This window comes from Eleutherodactylus coqui, chromosome 1 (assembly GCF_035609145.1).
Source record: "Eleutherodactylus coqui strain aEleCoq1 chromosome 1, aEleCoq1.hap1, whole genome shotgun sequence".
Classification (NCBI taxonomy): Eukaryota; Metazoa; Chordata; class Amphibia; order Anura; family Eleutherodactylidae; genus Eleutherodactylus; species Eleutherodactylus coqui.
In genome coordinates, this window is record NC_089837.1 from 379391268 (window position 1) to 379404346 (window position 13079).

A 13079-nucleotide genomic window follows, 5' to 3' on the forward strand; every position below is an offset into this window, starting at 1 on the left:
TGGTGCTCGGTGTTATCATGCAATCGTCATCGCTGTCACTTATCAGCACTGAAGATCGGCACGGATTAGGCATCAACCGCTTCTGTATCAGAAGTCCAGTGAACACATAACAATAGAGAGAAATGAGCAATGTACTATGTTCAATACCAGAATTCTGGGTTGTATCTATAAAACTTGGCAAATTACTCCTTACTTTTGCAAATTGATGTTTCCTCGCTTGTAGAATCATCATCAGAAATCGCAATAAGATTGTTGAAACATCACAAGTTTTATTAACTGGATTAAATCATTGATATCAGTAGATGAGAGAAGGTGAAATAATCCAGAGCCCGGGAACCAGCCGGATCTTATATGATAATAGACGCTGATGGATCTGAGCTCAGCGCCTGTAGATGTCATTGCTGGATGATGGTTTAGGTGGATTTGTAGCTGAAAAAAAAGGCAAAAATGGATGTATTAGATAAATAATAGCAGTAATCAAAAGAAAGCAAATGGTAAAAGACATCTTATCTACCAGGAGAATTGAGACCTGACTTCAGATGTCAGTGATTCGGGGAGCAAAACCACTAAACCCGGATTATGCTGCTATTGTCTTAAATCCAGATATTGTAAAGGCAGACAGGAGCGTAATAGAGACCTTATTATATAGGAGATCAGTACCTGGTTCGCTGGGTCTTATCTTGGCTAGGAAACCTCCTTCCTGCTCTTGATCTGGAGGTTTTGGTTTCTTATTTGGATGAGACTAGAAGAAAGAAACAAGATAAGAAACTGAACTGTAAAATGTTTTCCAAGCAGCCCAATAAATATATTCTAAAGATCAATACTTAGTAACCAGTAATAAACACCTATTAGCCACTCATAGGCAAAATGAAATGTTTTAATTTCACTTTCTGTGTGAGAGAAGCTATAAGAGTTACTTAGCACTACCCCAGTCATATGTATCAGGTTGGGTGGGAGAAAAACCTGATACATATGAGACATGAGATATTAACATGTGGATGAGGAAGTTTACATACCGAACCATTAAATATTATTCTCATTATCAAATTAATGTAATTTTTGCAATTGTCCTTCATACCTTCTATATTAGTTCCTCTTGGTCTTCAAGATCTCTGCTTGCTGTCATACAGGATCTTCCAAAAAAAGACAAAACGCGTCCTTGATGGTATTCTATAAAGAGTGATAATTAGAATAAATTATAAATGACATATAACATATCTATTTTGCATATTTAGGCCGCCTGCAGACAGCTTAAATATGGGTCGGATCCGGCTGCGAGGATTCTTGCCGCGGGACCTGACCCGAGCGCCTGCAGAGAGCGGCGCGTACTCGCCCGCAGCTCCGGCTGCTTGATGTGCCGGCTTGCCAGGCAGCCGGCGCATGCGCAGAGCGGAGCCGGCGGCCGGGCAGTGATGTTAATAGAGCATGCTGCGATTTGTTTGCCGTGCGAGATTTCGCTCAGCCAAATCGCGGCCGTCTACATAGGATTGCGTTTGTTAACACAATCCTATGGCAGCTTTCAGCGGCGGATATTCCGCGAGAAATCCCGCCGCGGAATTTCCGCTCGTGTGCAGGCGCCCTTACTAGATGAATACATTGAATGGGATTATTTTAAGATAAACAATGATATTTAAGACAGAATAAACTAAGAAAATGATCCTAAAGCTTCCAGTGCTGGTCAGTGCCGGGCCAGGAGAGACAGCCTGTGATTATCCAGGTAACCACATGTCATTGGAAACCTCTCCTGTAAACCTCCTTTGTGTATGATGTTACTCTACAATTTAATTATGAATAGCATATATACTTACATTTGGTAGGGCGCTTGCGTTTTATGGAACAGCCAGCAGTGAGTCTCATCCTGGTTTTTGGCTGGTTTGTTCCAGATACTGATCTTCTAGTTGGACTGCAGTTCTCTCTGGAATATTTAATTGGTCAAGTAATCGTGATACTCCTGCACTGGTGGTAGCTCCGGATGGATACGGGTGAATCTTTCTGCATAGAATATCCACAGGTGTTCATGGTTATCCTCTAGGATTCCATCAAGGAGCCAGCAGGCTGCATGACACATTTCATGTGCTAAAGTGTCTCTCAAACAGTCTAAAGATAAAAGTATACACAGTAATAAGAACACAATGTATCACAAGTATCATTAATGTAAACTCCAAAGCAGCTCCAAAATGGGTAGAGCGATTGTGGAACTTACCAGCAGAGTTACAGATGTTCTCATATAGCTCAATCACAGAATAACAGATCCCTTTGTCATTTACATTATAACATGCTCCTGCTTCTGTCGTCGTACTTGCATTCCAGGTCCCAAGTACGGAATTAGAAAGCTAAAGAAGCAGGTGAAAAAAAAAACATTAAACCTTCATTTCCATCACCACAGAGCTAAATGCAATCACATCACCCCAGAGAGCCCAAATACCTACCGTATATACCGGCGTATAAGACGACTTTTGAACCCCGAAAAATCTGCTCTGCAGTCGGGGGTCGTCTTATGCGCCGGTAATACAAAAAAAAAAAAGTGTAAAAAAAAAAAATTTTATTACTCACCTCCCACGGCGTCCTGTCGCGCTCCGGCAGGATGTCGCTCGCTCCGGCAGGCTGTCGCTCGCTCCTCGTCCCCGCCGCAGCATAGCTTTCTGAATGCGGGGCTTGAAATCCCCGCTTCCAGAAAGCTAATACACACGCCGGCAGCCATGACAGCATTGAATGGCTGTGATTGGCTAAAGCACACGTGGCTTCAGCCAATCACACTATTCAATGACATCATTGAATGGCTGTGATTGGCTGAAGGCGCACGTGTTAGCAATCACACCCATTCAATGATGTCATTGAATAGTGTGATTGGCTGAAGCCACGTGTGCTTTAGCCAATCACAGCCATTCAATGATGTCATGGCTGCCGGCGTGTGTATTAGCTTTCTGGAAGCGGGGATTTCAAGCCCCACATTCAGAAAGCTATGCTGCGGCGGGGACGAGGAGCGAGCGACAGCCTGCCGGAGCGAGCGACATCCTGCCGGAGCGCGACAGGACGCCGGGGGAGGTGAGTAATAAAATTTTTTTTTTTTTCTCCACTGAATACCGGCGTATAAGGTGACAGTTGGGGGGTCGTCTTATACGCCCCGTCGCCTTATACGCCGGTATATACGGTATGTTGTGACTTGTTTCCTATCTGTTATTTCCAGCCATTCAAAACTGAAGCTACACGATCACTTAATAGTTTTAATTCAAGTGGTTAATTTTAAAAACCTTTTTCATCCCCAAATCATGACCATAAAGTTAAAACTTAACAATCTCATTAAGGGGCCTAGCTATAGGGTGCAGAGGATGTAGCAGGCCCAACCTGGCCCTGGTGCCTAAGAGGGCAGAACACCATTCTGCCACATCAGACGACACCAGGGTTATAACTGGCACATGCTAGGTGAGAGATTCTAATACAAATTTTGCATTAGGGCTCCAGAGCTCCAAGTTCTACATCCGACCACACTTGAAGTTGAATTGGAGCCACCAATTGCTGCTAGGGATAAATCCATAAATCTCACAAATTATGACTAGAGTTAAAAATAAGAAGATGGACAGCAAGATGTGTAATCCATAGACTAAATACTGTATAATGTACTTTGTTCTCAAACACAGTTTGATTGTAAAGATTGAATAGTCTTTGTGCTAGCTCCTGTTTGGTCCCCTGGAAGTTTGTGACATATGGGGATGTCGCTGCGGTAATTTCATGAAGAAAGCAGTCCTTGATGTTACAAGTAGGTCTGCTGGAAAGAATAAGAAATCATGTGTCAATCAGTCCTTGTTCATTTCAAAAATAAATCACAAATAAGGGACAATTAGATTAAGAGGTGGACCTGCCGTAGGGGTAATATCGGAAAGAGGTAGAGCTGCTCTAGGGGCAATATCAGTAAAAGGTGGACCTACCATAGGGGCATGAAGCAGCAGAAATAGGTACGGACAGGTGGAGGCAGGAAAGTGTACCTTCCTCAAAACTAATTGCAGGAACATGAAACTTCAAATAACTTACCTTTCTTCTGAGGTGGGTTCATCTCCATGTTCAAATACTTCATTATCTGCATAGAAATATAAAGTAGTGAAAATCTGCCATTATGATACAATTAGTACAGAAAAGTTTATATTAACGAGAGCTTACGATTCAGGAAGACAAATGTATTATAGTGTGCACAGCTAATAATGTCTATTGGAAGGGCAGCTAGTGCACAGCTAATAATGTCTATTGGAAGGGCAGCTACCTACAAGACTCCTCAATAACAGGTTATCTGCCAGTTAAATTTGTAAAGTAACCAGGCAGCAGCTGATGATTTTTTATAAAGATAGAAAAAACTTTTATTCCTCCATAAAAGTCAGACTGGCGACGTTTCGGTTTCCACTGAAACCTTTCTCAGTGGAAACCAAAACCGAAACGTCGCCAGTCTAACTTTTATGGAGGAATAAAAGTTTTTTCTATCTTTATAAAAAATCATCAGCTGCTGCCTGGTTACTTTACAAATTTAGCTGTGTTTGGTTTTTGGATCCGGACCACACCAGGCTCTTGCATGTTTCTCCCCATATCCACAACAGATGATTTTCTGGTGGAATCCGGAGTTTTAGTCTTTCAACTCTGGTGAGTGCTGTGGTGGCATTAACTTCTTTCAGGTTATCTGCCAGTATGATGGACCAGTGTATGAGGTTATTAATGGAAAGCTGTAATACTGATGAGCGGGTGGATGCACTTGTACCCATTGGTGTCTATATGGGGACTGAAATCTCACACATGTACGGTGCATACCACCATTAGAAGTATTGTCAGGTCTACGTGTAGTTCTATCGTTACCAGGGAAACCTTTTGACACTGCAGTGAAATTTGCCTCATCAGAACCCTAGAAGAACATTTTAGCTTTTCTCCATTTGGACACCCTAAAGATGATCTAATATTAGATGTGTCTTAGTGACTAACTCCATGTTATGTTCCAGGCAAAAGAGATAATTAATTATGCCTGGATTTAGTACAAGAATCACCATGGGAAGATAATATTTTGAGCTCATATTGGTGTCCGATACAGTTTAAAATATATAAAGCCTAATTGATCTTTTATTGAAGTCATCTCTAAAGATCCAGAAAACAGTTTTTGGAACTGACCAGTGATATGGGTTGTTGGTATTCTGGTGCAATTATCATCATCATCGGTGTCACTAATCACAATGGGAGATGTGCACTGCTTGCCATCGACTGCTTCTATATCAGAAGTCTTGAGTCCTGTGAGTAACACATAAGAGTAGAAAGGAGTGAGCAATGTACTATATCCAATACCAGAAACCTGGGATGTAGCTATAAAACTTGGCTGATTACTCCTTACTTTTGCGAATTGATTCCTCGCTTGTAAAATCATCCTCATCATCAGAAATAACAATGACATGGTTGGATCTGTGAAAACAAATATACATACATCAGTGGATATAGTGTAATAGTGAAGCCTCACAAGTCTTATTATCTGGGGGAAATCATTGATAAAGATGAAGGTGAAGGCGTTTTTATGTGCACCCACCAGCTATGTAAAAACACGTGGAACGGGCGCACAAACCTGACATTTGTGCGCCCGTTAAGATGGCACAGGCTCGGCGCATATCCGGTTGCCTCCCCTTCCATCCCACTTGCCGGCTCACCTCTTCTCTCCTTTCCTCCGCCTGTTTCCAATGGAAGTGGGCGGGATGGGGCGGAACTAAGCAACCATGCTTTTCCACTCCTTGTCTGCAGCCAGCAATAGGAGGGGGCAGAGCTTAGGTCTGCATTTGCCTTTTTTGTAAAATTTTTTTTTTTAAATCTCACATATTTGGTACCATATCTTTAATTACCTGTACACTAAATTAAACATACTATTTACCCTGCAAGAGAAAAAAAAAAGAAAGAAATCAAAACCCTAAAAAACAGGTAAAATGCTTATATTGTTCTTTTTGCCTTCCAAAAACGCAATAAAAGTGATCAAAAAAGCCGTGTGTATCCCTAATTGGTACAAATAAAAACTATAGCTCATCTCGGAAAAAACAAGCTCTCACCGGGCATTAAAGTTATTTAACTTTTAATGCAACTATGTGGAAAAAAATTATTCCAAAATCTCAGTTTACATAATTCTGATGTTGCTGTAAAAAAAAGGGCTCTTTTTAAAACTGATGCTCCATATGGTAATTAGGTCCAAATATTCTGTTCGAACTGGCTGGGGTTTTCTCTGTAAACACACCTAGACTTCACTTGATTGATGAGGATGATGTGCCTACATCATCCCCGACACCTCCAATACTTGAGCTGTGCATGCGCAGTTGGTTGTACCCTGGTGTAGGTAGATATGTCTTCTTTCACTGAACATGCTCCCACGTTGTGTGGCACAAGTATAAGTTCCCCCATAGTGGAGCAGGAACACAGATTTGAATGTGACCTAAAATTATGGGGTTTTTTTTGCTGAAAAATCCCTCTGACTTGCTGATTACTATGGGATGCCCTTGAGTCTAATATGCTGGCCACTACCTGTTGCCAAGTAATGAATGACTATAAGAACAAAGATAATAAGACAGAGAACAGGAAGTGAATTAGAATGGTGCTGACTCATGCTGCTCATGGATGTCTATGGAGAGAAGAGGGGGGAGTGAGCTGCAGGAGGGATAGAGATTCACACAGACACTTACTGCAGCTACTATTAAGGTTTATTTTTTGTTTAACTGCATAAGGACAGTGACACACCACCATATTTTAGCCACGTTTTTGTGTCCATAATACGGACCTCTGTCCCAACCTGACTGCGGGTCTGTGTGTTATTGGCAGGGTACACAATCTTCAGTTTTCTCTATGTACAGTGTATAGAACACAGCAAAACATCTAGACTCTTCCAACTGTCTTAGAGAAAACTGAACAGTAGCTATACGGTATAGCCGGAAAAGAGTAAAACATACAGGATTCAAGTCATAGAATGGCCCAATGGAGTGTAACATTGCTCATGTATACACACAGCAACTTATTTTGAAAAGTTGAGATAAACTTTCAAATCACAGAAAACACCCCACTTATGCAGAGGTACAAACACCAATTCCAGGATGGGTGTTACCAGGTGCAAAGTACTGGTGAAACACAGACTCACACACCTACTATTTTCATGAGGGGAGGACAGCTATGTATTATACTGCACGCTCATATAGGGTGCCAGTCACCATGCAGGTTTACAGCCTATTGTTTAGGGCTCCTTCACACTGGCGAGGGCGATATCAGGCCATGATTCCCGCCCACATATTGCACTTGTTACCATGTGAAAGCCCAAGGGACACCCCGCTGCAGTTGTCACAGCTGCGGCAGAGGATCACAGAGTTCTGCCATTGTTTTCAGCAGGGCCTTCCCCATTTAAAACAATGGCTGATCTTGCAGAATGATAGGACAAGTACCGTCACCACAGGCTCCCCAAGAATCCTAAGACTAGTCAGCTTCTTCGTAAAATAATAATCATGAGGTATCTGTTGGTATTTTGGCCAAACTACACAAACTTCCAACCCACATTAAGAGTCTCCTTTGTCTTGTGAGTCCCAATATTAAAGGGGTTATGCTGGGCCATAGTTTTGTTCGAAAACTTCTTCAGCCTTCCACGTTCTCTCCCTGCTGCCGTCTCTCTGGTCCTCGCTGGTCTTCACTTCCCGCTGTAGGCAACTGGCGATGACGTCCCCGACAAATGGGCCACATAACTGATATAGCCAATCACTGCCTCCCTGGCAGCCTGGTTAATAGCAGCAGCACTCATGTGACCCAGGGTCGGGTCGTCATCACTCCCCATGTGGCTCACACTACAGGAAACTGCAGTCTGCTGTGCTTTCCTATGCAATTAAAAAAACCAAAACATATCAACATCCACCTAATTAAGGACTCATTCACTTAACTGTGATTTCAGTGCGTATTACACCCATGATGCACGGCCGCGTGGTATGTGGTTAATGAAAGTACATGGACTTTCATTGATCTGTTCACATTAGCGCATAGATACGTGCGAGAAATAGATCACAGCATGCACTGTTTCTCCGTGTACAGATAGTCCCCGACTTGCGACATTCGATTTACGACTTTGCAAGTTGCGAACAATCTGTCCTACACAGTATGGTGTAATGCAATGGCATTACATCATTCTGAGCAGGGACTGGACAGGCTTCTATTAAGTCTGTCCAGTAAGATCGTGGGACGCTGTGCGGAGGCTAGGCAGCCAGGGGCCTTCTGAAAGGCCCTAGGACTTCCTATGCAGAGCGCCTATCAAGTCGTGCGCTTGATGGACGCTCTGCATAGGCAGCCCTGGGGCCTTTTAAAAGACTTCCGGCTGCCTAGCTACCGCACAGCATCCCGCGATCTTATCGCAGGACACTGTACATGACCCTTGAACGTTGGGTGCCTGCTGTTTCTTACAGCTGACACCCGGCGGCAGCAGTTCCGACGCGCCGCTCAGCGGTATTTAAAGTGTTAACAGTACTTATGAGTGGTGCGGCGCGTCGGAACTGCTGCCACCGGGTGCTGGCTGTAAGAACATCCTGCACCCGACATTGTATGGAGCGGGAACTACCCGCGATCCCCTCCATACAACCATTTGTTCGGACATACGATAAAATGTACTTGCGAACAAGCTACTGGAATGGAACCTGTTCGCAAGTAGGGGATCATCTGTACAATGCAGCGACAATACATACGCAACCCCGCCGATGCGCCCGTGTGACTAAGCCCTCAGTAGATTAGCCATCCCCATGTGCTTGGGTAGAGAGCTACATAGTCTCACTACTCTTACGGTAAAGAACCCCCTTCTATGTTGGTGTACAATCCTTCTTTCCTCTAGATGTAGAGGATGGCCCCTTGGTACACTCACAGTCCTGGATATAAATAGATGATGTTAGAGATCTCTGTATTGTCCTCTGATATATTTATACATAGTTATTAGGTCGCCCCTCAGCCGTCTTTTTTTTAAACAAAATAATCCCAATTTTGATAACCTCTCTGGGTATTGTAGTCCACCCATTCCATTTATTACTTTAGTTTGCCCGCCTTTGAACCTGCTCAAGCTCTGATATGTCCTTCTTGCGTACCGGTGCCCAAAACTCTACACAATATGTGTCGTCTGACCATTAACCAGTCTTAGGAGAAGAAGGCAGAGGACTATTAAGGTTTGGTTTTTTTTTAATTGGAAAATATGGAGAAAGTTTTGGCAAGGGGAAACTTTTTTCCCCACTGGATTAGGAAGGTGGGGAGAGATTTGGTGCTCGGTGTTATCATGCAATCGTCATCGCTGTCACTTATCAGCACTGAAGATCGGCACGGATTAGGCATCAACCGCTTCTGTATCAGAAGTCCAGTGAACACATAACAATAGAGAGAAATGAGCAATGTACTATGTTCAATACCAGAATTCTGGGTTGTATCTATAAAACTTGGCAAATTACTCCTTACTTTTGCAAATTGATGTTTCCTCGCTTGTAGAATCATCATCAGAAATCGCAATAAGATTGTTGAAACATCACAAGTTTTATTTTTTTTTAATTCTTTATTTCTAGTTTTCATTATACATACAATAAACTTTGGTAATCATACACAGCATGTTTTCTTATTATTACAAGGTAACATGAGTAAGGTAAACTTTAAGCTTGTACTTTTCTGTTAGTTTCAGGCTCTGGTTCCATTCTCTGCTGGGAAACATCACAAGTTTTATTAACTGGATTAAATCATTGATATCAGTAGATGAGAGAAGGTGAAATAATCCAGAGCCCGGGAACCAGCCGGATCCTTTATGATAATAGACGCTGATGGATCTGAGCTCAGCGCCTGTAGATGTCATTGCTGGATGATGGTTTAGGTGGATTTGTAGCTGAAAAAAAAGGCAAAAATGGATGTATTAGATAAATAATAGCAGTAATCAAAAGAAAGCAAATGGTAAAAGACATCTTATCTACCAGGAGAATTGGGACCTGACTTCAGATGTCAGTGATTCGGGGAGCAAAACCACTAAACCCGGATTATGCTGCTATTGTCTTAAATCCAGATATTGTAAAGGCATACAGGAGCGTAATAGAGACCTTATTATATAGGAGATCAGTACCTGGTTCGCTGGGTCTTATCTTGGCTAGGAAACCTCCTTCCTGCTCTTGATCTGGAGGTTTTGGTTTCTCATTTGGATGAGACTAGAAGAAAGAAACAAGATAAGAAACTGAACTGTAAAATGTTTTCCAAGCAGCCCAATAAATATATTCTAAAGACAAATACTTAGTAACCAGTAATAAATACCTATTAGCCACTCATAGGCAAAATGAAATGTTTTAATTTCACTTTCTGTGTGAGAGAAGCTATAAGAGTTACTTAGCACTACCCCAGTCATATGTATCAGGTTGGGTGGGAGAAAACCTGATACATATGAGACATGAGATATTAACATGTGGATGAGGAAGTTTATATACCGAACCATTAAATATTATTCTCATTATCAAATTAATGTAATTTTTGCAATTGTCCTTCATACCTTCTATATTAGTTCCTCTTGGTCTTCAAGATCTCTGCTTGCTGTCATACAGGATCTTCCAAAAAAAGACAAAACGCGTCCTTGATGGTATTCTATAAAGAGTGATAATTAGAATAAATTATAAATGACATATAACATATCTATTTTGCATATTTAGGCCGCCTGCAGACAGCTTAAATATGGGTCGGATCCGGCTGCGAGGATTCTTGCCGCGGGACCCGACCCGAGCGCCTGCAGAGAGCGGCGCATACTCGCCCGCGGCTCCGGCTGTTTGATGTGCCGGCTTGCCGGGCAGCCGGCGCATGCGCAGAGCGGAGCCGGCGGCTGGGCAGTGATGTTAATAGAGCATGCTGCGATTTGTTTGATGTGCGAGATTTCGCTCAGCCAAATCGCGGCCGTCTACATAGGATTGCGTTTGTTAACGCAATCCTATGGCAGCTTTCAGCGGTGGATATTCCGCGAGAAATCCCGCCACGGAATTTCCGCTCGTGTGCAGGCGCCCTTACTAGATGAATACATTGAATGGGATTATTTTAAGATAAACAATGATATTTAAGACAGAATAAACTAAGAAAATGATCCTAAAGCTTCCAGTGCTGGTCAGTGCCGGGCCAGGAGAGACAGCCTGTGATTATCCAGGTAACCACATGTCATTGGAAACCTCTCCTGTAAACCTCCTTTGTGTATGATGTTACTCTACAATTTAATTATGAATAGCATATATACTTACATTTGGTAGGGCGCTTGCGTTTTATGGAACAGCCAGCAGTGAGTCTCATCCTGGTTTTTGGCTGGTTTGTTCCAGATACTGATCTTCTAGTTGGACCGCAGTTCTCTCTGGAATATTTAATTGGTCAAGTAATCGTGATACTCCTGCACTGGTGGTAGCTCCGGATGGATACGGGTGAATCTTTCTGCATAGAATATCCAAAGGTGTTCATGGTTATCCTCTAGGATTCCATCAAGGAGCCAGCAGGCTGCATGACACATTTCATGTGCTAAAGTGTCTCTCAAACGGTCTAAAGATAAAAGTATACACAGTAATAAGAACACAATGTATCACAAGTATCATTAATGTAAACTCCAAAGCACCTCCCTAATGGGTAGAGCGATTGTGGAACTTACCAGCAGAGTTACAGATGTTCTCATGTAGCTCAATCACAGAATAACAGATCCCTTTGTCATTTACATTACAACATGCTCCTGCTTCTGCCGTCGTATTTGCAATCCAGGTCCCAAGTACAGAATTAGAAAGCTAAAGAAGCAGGTGAAAAAAAAAAACATTAAACCTTCATTTCCATCACCACAGAGCTAAATGCAATCACATCACCCCAGAGAGCCCAAATACCTATGTTGTGACTTGTTTCCTATTTGTTATTTCCAGCCATTCAAAACTGAAGCTACATGATCACTTAATAGTTTTAATTCCAGTGGTGATTAAAGTTAATTTTAAAAACCTTTTTCATCCCCAAATCATGACCATAAAGTTAAAACTTAACAATCTCATTAAGGGGCCTAGCTATAAGGTGCAGAGGAGGTAGCAGGCCCAACCTGGCCCTGGTGCCTAAGAGGGCAGAACACCATTCTGCCACATCAGACGACACCAGGGTTATAACTGGCACATGCTAGGTGAGAGACTCTAATACAGATTTTGCATTAGGGCTCCAGAGCTCCAAGTTCTACATCCGACCACACTTGAAGTTGATTTGGAGCCACCAATTGCTGCTAGGGATAAATCCATAAATCTCACAAATTATGACTAGAGTTAAAAATAAGAAGATGGACAGCAAGATGTGTAATCCATAGACTAAATACTGTATAATGTACCTTGTTCTCAAACACAGTTTGATTGTAAAGATTGAATAGTCGCTGTGCTAGCTCCTGTTTGGTCCCCTGGAAGTTTGTGACATATGGGGATGTCGCTGCGGTAATTTCATGAAGAAAGCAGTCCTTGATGTTACAAGTAGGTCTGCTGGAAAGAATAAGAAATCATGTATCAATCAGTCATTGTTACAAAAATAAATCACAAATAAGGGACAATTAGATTAAGAGGTGGACCTGCCGTAGGGGTAATATCGGAAAGAGGTGGAGCTGCTCTAGGGGCAATATCAGTAAAAGGTGGACCTACCATAGGGGCATGAAGCAGCAGAAATAGGTACGGACAGGTGGAGGCAAGAAAGTGTACCTTCCTCAAAACTAATTGCAGGAACATGAAACTTCAAATAACTTACCTTTCTTCTGAGCTGGGTTCATCTCCATGTTCAAATACTTCATTATCTGCATAGAAATATAAAGTAGTGAAAATCTCCCATTATGATACAATTAGTACAGAAAGGTTTATATTAACGAGAGCTTACGATTCAGAAAGACAAATGTATTATAGTGTGCACAGCTAATAATGTCTATTGGAAGGGCAGCTACCTACAAGACTCCTCAATAACAGGTCATCTGCCAGTATGATGGACCAGTGTATGAGGTTATTAATGGAAAGCTGTAATACTGATGAGCGGGTGGATGCACTTGTACCCATCAGTGTCTATATGGGGACTGAAATCTCACA